Genomic DNA, 6,891 nt, shown 5'->3' with positions numbered 1-6,891 from the left:
TAGGTGAAAAGTACTAGAGGTGAAAAGGTTGAAGGCTTTCTAGGAAGCAAGTATATGCAAGGTGGGGAAAACTACGTTTACAGTTGTGAGTACATGAAGCAGTTTATTCTTGCATTATTATTTATTAATTAGTGCATTATTTCCCATACAAACAACTGTAAACCTATTTTTGCTCCCCTGTCCTGTACACAAGGTAGTCAGGAATAAGCTAGATGTCTGTAAGACTGAGCAGACAGTGGTTATAGGAATACACAAGGAATTCATAATTTTAAATTGAGTGAGAGGTCTGGTTGGGGAGGAGGTTGACATTCTTTGACTAAAATGAAATATCTGAATCACCCAGAAATTTCAAGTAATCATGTCATTATTTCATTTGAAGAGTATCCTATATAATAATAGGCTTATATGCAAATCTACCAAACGGCAAAACAACTGGTCACTATGATGCGCACTGACCTCCAGGGGGTAGACGCTCAATGCAGGAGCTGCCCCTTGGTGATCAGTGCACTCCCACAGGGGGAGCGCTGCTCAGCCAGAAGCCCCGAGCCAGGAAAGCAAGTGAAATAACAGCTGGTGAGCGCAGTGGCGGTGGCGGGAGCCTCTCCCACTCCCACAGCCGCGCTAAGGATGTCCAAGGGCCCCCCAGACTGCAAGAAGTTGCAGGCAGGGCTGAGGGACCCCCGGAGTGCAAGAATTTTGTGCACTGGGCCTCTAGTATACGTGTGTGTGTGTGTGTCTGATTACAAATTATTAAGCAACATAAGTAGAGTGGATAAATTTACTGAAGGACAGATCCAAAGGGATGTGATGGTCAAATTCTTAGCAGGTTATAAATCTACAGTTTACTTAGTGATGCTCTCGTTTCAAATATATATTTCATTTACTGGTTAAGGGAATTATGTGAAATATAAAATGAAAGTTTTCTCTAAAAATTTGGGAAATATATTTTAACTCTCAACATGATGTTAAATTTTCAAGCTTACAGCCACTGAAACTTAAGTTGTGCTTGCACCTATCCTGCAAATATTCACCCAGCTATGCCAACTAGCTGAGCTTTTCCCCCTAGAACTAATTTTATAATTCTTATTATAAAACTGATTCAAGCAGAATCCCACACATAAAACCCATTCCATCACTGGACATGTCCTCTCTGAGATGACACAATATTTAGTACCCCTCTCTACATATTTCTTTCATGTGCATGGACATTCTCTAGGTTGATTCTAATGTCTTCTAGTCATCAAATGGTCCCTTACTGAATTCCCTTCTGCCAGAATGAGCTATACTTTTAAAACCAAATAACAATAAACTGACTTTTATTAGGGTTATGTTTTTTAAATAGCTGAAGATTCAACTTTTTACATTTGGAATCAGTTAGTTGCACTTTTAACCCAGAATCCTATATTGAGAAATAAATGTGACTATGAAGAATATAGGTTAAGTGCTACCTTTGGCAGATACATAGCCAAAACTTGTAGAATTTTAGAACTGGAGGGATCTTGGTGTTCACCTCATCAGGGTTCTTATTTTATAGTGGAAAATAATTTGTAACCTAGGTACTGCTAGTATATTGTTAAAGTTGTAGAATATTCAGACTTAGTTCCAATATACTTTAGGGAATACAAGAGTGGAGTGTCAGTGGTCACATGGAAAATAAAGTGGATTTGTGACTCACTTTTTTCTTTTAATTCTCTGTTTCCTTTTGAGTTATGAGAAGTTTTTTAAAACCCCCTAATTTGCTAATAAAGTGCAGAGAAAGAACTTTAGGAACGTGGCCAGTTTCTTTGAAAGTTAGTAACAGTGCCAAAATTAAAAGCATACCCTTAAATATCGAGACAACTTTTATTTATATAATGTCAGTCACTGTAACACCTGTTTAGCCTATTGAGCCATGCTGCCCTTCAAATGCCCCTGTGAAGCCGCCTGGAGCAGGGTCAGCCAGCAAGCCTGTGAGGGAAAGCAAGTGAAATAACAAGAGGAAATGTCTGAGAGTGTCCCTAACAGTAAAAGAAAAGACAAATGTTGGTATCTTAATTCTTCCAAACCTAAGTAGTTTGTCTTATGGTAGCAGAGCCATTCTACTAATGGGAACACCAGAGTTTTTGTAAATTTAAAAAAAGATACAGCTGTCTCTTAGGATTTACTGACTTAATGGCTGGCAAAGAAGCTAAAGTCTAAATGTTTTAGGCAGTGCCAAGCTGCACTGTACAATTTGCCTCAAGATAATGGAAACAAACATTCAAAGTGTTTTTTACTCTCTTGGAAGTAAACATGATAGGAAGCATGCAACAGACTGAGGATTCTCAGAGGAAAGGGGTAGGGAGGGGCAGGAAGAGATTGACCAAAGAATTTATGACCGAGAATTTATATGCATAAGTTAATTACTAAAATTCTACAGCATGCCAAAAAATACATTTTTTTGCCAATCTGACAATAAAACGTAGGCATAATTTTGATTCATTCACCCTGGACAGGTGTTGTTGTGTTGACTATTGTTGTTTTTTTTATTGAATTTATTGACAAAGATACAGCTGTCTCTTAGGATTTACTGACTTAATGGCTGGCAAAGAAGCTAAAGTCTAAATGTTTTAGGCAGTGCCAAGCTGCACTGTACAATTTGCCTCAAGATAATGGAAACAAACATTCAAAGTGTTTTTTACTCTCTTGGAAGTAAACATGATAGGAAGCATGCAACAGACTGAGGATTCTCAGAGGAAAGGGGTAGGGAGGGGCAGGAAGAGATTGACCAAAGAATTTATGACCGAGAATTTATATGCATAAGTCATGGACATAGACAATAGTGCAGTGAAGGCCTGGGGAAGTGGCAGGATTGGGCAGGAGAGGGTCAATGGAGGGAGGACATCTGAAGTACTTTTAACAGTAAAGATGATTTTAAAAAATAATAATAATGGTTTGAAGGTTGTACTAAAAGTTGCAAGACTACATTTAAAATATAAAATGGCAAATATGTATTTTAATGCTTAGGTAATAAGTGGCATTCTTTGTTACTAAAGAAGTTCAATGACTTTGTCCTAAGCTAAAGTTTCTATAAGTTTGTGTTGTTGCCGAAACCAGTTTGGCTCAGTGGATAGAGTGTCGGCCTGCGGACTGAAAGGTCCCCGGTTCGATTCCAGTCAAGGGCATATACCTTGGTTGCGGGCACATCCCCAGTAGGAGATGTGCAGGAGGGGGCTGATCGATGTTTTTCTCCCATCGATGTTTCTAACTCTCTATCTCTCTCCCTTCCTCTCTGTAAAAAATCAATAAAATATATTTTTTTTAAAAAAGGATGTGTTGTTTAGTAAATATGAATGTAAAACAGTGTTCTTGGCATAAGTCAGTGCTTTTCAGCCTTTTTCATCTCATGCATAGTAACAAACTAATTACTAAAATTCTACAGCATGCCAAAAAATACATTTTTTTGCCAATCTGACAATAAAACGTAGGCATAATTTTGATTCATTCACCCTGGACAGGTGTTGTTGTGTTGACTATTGTTGTTTTTTTATTGAATTTATTGATATGACATCCTATATAATAAAGAGCTAATATGCAAATGGTCATCATGCCCTCACGCCATCACACTGTAACGGCTCAGACACTCAACACTGGGGAGAGAGGAATGGGGACCAGCCAGGCTGCAGCCCAGGAGAGGGACAAGTTGCCCGTCCCTCAGTCCCCTGTGGCTGCGGTCGACCCGAGTGAAGCCGGCCCAGGTCCTGGGTGCTTGCAGCTGCCCAGAGGGAGGGAAGCCCAGGTCCTGGGTGTCAGGTGAGGCAGAGGCGGTTAGGGGCAATCTGGCCAGCAGGGGAGCAGTTAGGGTCGATCAGGCAGGCAGGCAGAGGGGTTATGGGTGACCGAGCAGGCAGGCGAGCAGTTAGAAGCCAGTGGTCCCAGATTGTGAGAAGCAGTCGGACATCCCCCGAGGGGTCCCGGATTGGAGAGGGTGCAGGCAGGGCTGAGGGAGCCCTCCACCCTGCCCCCATGCATGAATTTTGTACACTGGGCCTCTTGTTGGTTCATAAAATTATATGAGTTTCAGGGATACAATTCTACAATACATCATACTTTATTGTGTGTTCACCACCCAAAGTCACATTTCCTTCTATCACTGTTTTTCCCCTTTTTATGCTCTTCTACCTCTCCCACCCCCTTTTCTCTTTGGTAATCACCATACTGTCATTTTTTTATTTGACAGTATAAGGCAGTGGTTCTCAACCTTGGCTGCACATTAGAATCACCTGGGAATCTTTTTAAAATGCTGATTTCTGGGCCTCAACCTCCGGAAATTCTGTTTCTTTGTTACTAAATGTTGTGGCCCCACTCCATAACAAAGAAACAGAATTTCTGGAGGATGAGGCCCAGAAATCAGGATTTTAAAAAGATTCCCAGGTAATTCTAATGTGCAGCCAAGGTTGAGAACCACTGGTATAAGGGAAAAGTGGTAATGCCCCTGACTAAATAGGTATTGCTTGTTTTAAAGATTCTTGCAGCATACCAATTGAAAATTGCTTTAGTAGACTAAGATAACCACTAGTAGCAGAAGAATCAAAGAAACTCAGAATTTCAAGCTGAAAGATTATCTAGTGTAGTCCGACCTCTTTAATTAACAGACTGGAAAGCTGAGGCCTACAAGCTTACTGATGGTCAATAGCAATATTGCCATAATTAGAAGTTGGCAACATTTTAGAGTTAACATTGAATAAAATTCATTGGTTCTAATAAAAAACATACAACATACCAGATTTCCATTGCATTTGAATAAAATACTTTAAAAATCGTTCATTATAAATTCTTATAAATATTTGCATCCTAAATGCTTTCTGCAGTGCCTGGTTGGCACATAAAATAGGCACTAAGTTTTAAAAAATAAATGAGCAATTGTAATCATTATAGCTTTAAGATTGAAATAATATGTAGATTATTACATGGTAATTTTTAAGTATCTAAAGGTTCCAATGCTTGGAACTATTTGATACTGTATCAGCAATAATATTAGGCTCTGATTACCATGTGGCTTTTGAGAAATCCTTTTTTTTTTTTAATTGCTCCAGCCTTGGAAATCTACAGAACTTACTGGATATTTAATATTGTAAAAAGAAATAAAATACCTAAGACAGAAGGTATACACAGAAAATTATTTACCAAAAATTGAAATAAGTGGAAAACATTCCCTTATTGGGAAATGTCTTTGAATAGAAGCCTGATTATTTTGTTAAAATGCACAGAAGATAAGTTACTGCAAGTGTTTATAGGCTACTGTTTGAAGAGTTTCTACTTGAGAATTCAAGTCTTATTTTCTCTTAAGAAAAATGTAGTTATATCCATTTTATATTTTATTTTATAAGTTCATGTTATGCTTTGATGTCTAATTCAATCTCATTTTCTTTTGTATAATTACTGCTAACTTTTTAAAAAATGCTACATATTTCAAAGGGAAATAATGTTTAAAAGATGTGAAACATTTAATCCTTGAATGCTGGAACCACTTTTAAAGTATCATAAGCACATCTGTAATACATTACAGAGGGAAAAGAATGTATGTGTTCTGTGGCCTATGGGCACTAGGGTGGCTGGTTTAGGAAAACTGAGTATTTTGCATTTTGATTTTTAACAAAAAAATACTCTGATTCTAAAATGAAGAACTTAATCTCAGGGGTGAGCTTTGTGGTCAGGCAAACGTAAGTCAAGTTTTGGTTTCACATTTATTCTCTCTTTTGTTTTGTCACCTACTTCTTAAAAAGAAATCAGTTTTTCTACAGTGGGCTTGCCTTTGCATTCTATTTTTTAAGTACTTTTGTTTTCCCTTATTTGATAACTATGACATGGGAAAAACTTAGAACAAAGAAATCACTATACCAGGAGTTCTTAGTAAGTGTGCTACATGTCTCAGTCAGCTTGCAGGTTATGGAGTAAATAATTTTTTACTAATTAAGAAATAGCAAGGTTGCCGAAACCGGTTTGGCTCAGTGGATAGAGCGTCGGCTTGCGGACTGAAAGGTCCCAGGTTCGATTCCGGTCAAGGGCATGTACCTGGGCAGCTAATCGATGTCTCTCTCATCGATGTTTCTAGCTCTCTATCTCTCTCCCTTCCTCTCTGTAAAAAATCAATAAAATATATTTTAAAAAAAAAGAAAGAAATAGCAAGGTTTGTGAATGATTTACTCTTAAAACAAAACTACAGCAGACTCAAGTGTACCCCAGTGATAACTTCACACTTGATCACTTGTATTCCATTATGCTTTTTGGGGCAGAAGGGGAAAGGTGGAGTTAGAGCTGTCAGGGCTGGGTATCCCTTGGGATGTGTGTTGAGTATGTGAATATCATCTATCATTGGTAGAGATAGAGAAGAAAAGTTAGAGAACTTCTGTGCTCTGTTGGTGGATATGATCTCTACTGTTTTCCTCTTTGACATGACACGATATTCACATGCCAGCACATTCCTATATGCAACTAAGTCCCAGTAAGCCAACCGAAATTCCACCCCTTTCGATCCTATTCCAGAAAGCAGGCAAGGGAGCATGTTAGGGGAATGCATCTTTAATCAACTCACATTTTTTTAAGTAATGGCATGATGATTTCATATCTCAAGGATATGAGCATCTAAGAACCTGTGATACAATTGACAGCTATTTCAAATATACACCATGACTAATAAACTCCATATTTCTTAAATTTTGTGTTTTTGCCTCATTCAGAAACCTAAATCTGTTTTTTAAAATTTTTTAAATAAAGGAAGGTCGTATTTAATTGTATGGCAATATAAATTTTTAGAAGCTATCACTGGAATTAACTTCTTTTTTAAAAAAAATTCTTTATTGTTTAAAATATTACATGAGTCTCCTTTTTTCCCCATTGACCTCTCCCCCACCACCCCCTCCTTCAAGCACA

The 6,891-nt window shown here is 38.0% G+C and overlaps 1 protein-coding gene across 2 annotated transcripts in view; it reads left to right on the top strand.

Moving 5' to 3' along the window:
* Nucleotides 1-6,891, top strand: part of ZNHIT6 (zinc finger, HIT-type containing 6) — a 58,764-nt gene that overhangs the window by 46,005 nt on the left and 5,868 nt on the right. The gene's annotated exons all lie outside the window — the stretch shown is intronic.

Source organism: Myotis davidii, unplaced genomic scaffold, assembly GCF_000327345.1.
Source record: "Myotis davidii unplaced genomic scaffold, ASM32734v1 scaffold162, whole genome shotgun sequence".
Classification (NCBI taxonomy): Eukaryota; Metazoa; Chordata; class Mammalia; order Chiroptera; family Vespertilionidae; genus Myotis; species Myotis davidii.
The sequence above is the reverse complement of the archived record's forward strand: the minus strand, read 5'-3'. Positions and strand labels throughout refer to the sequence as shown.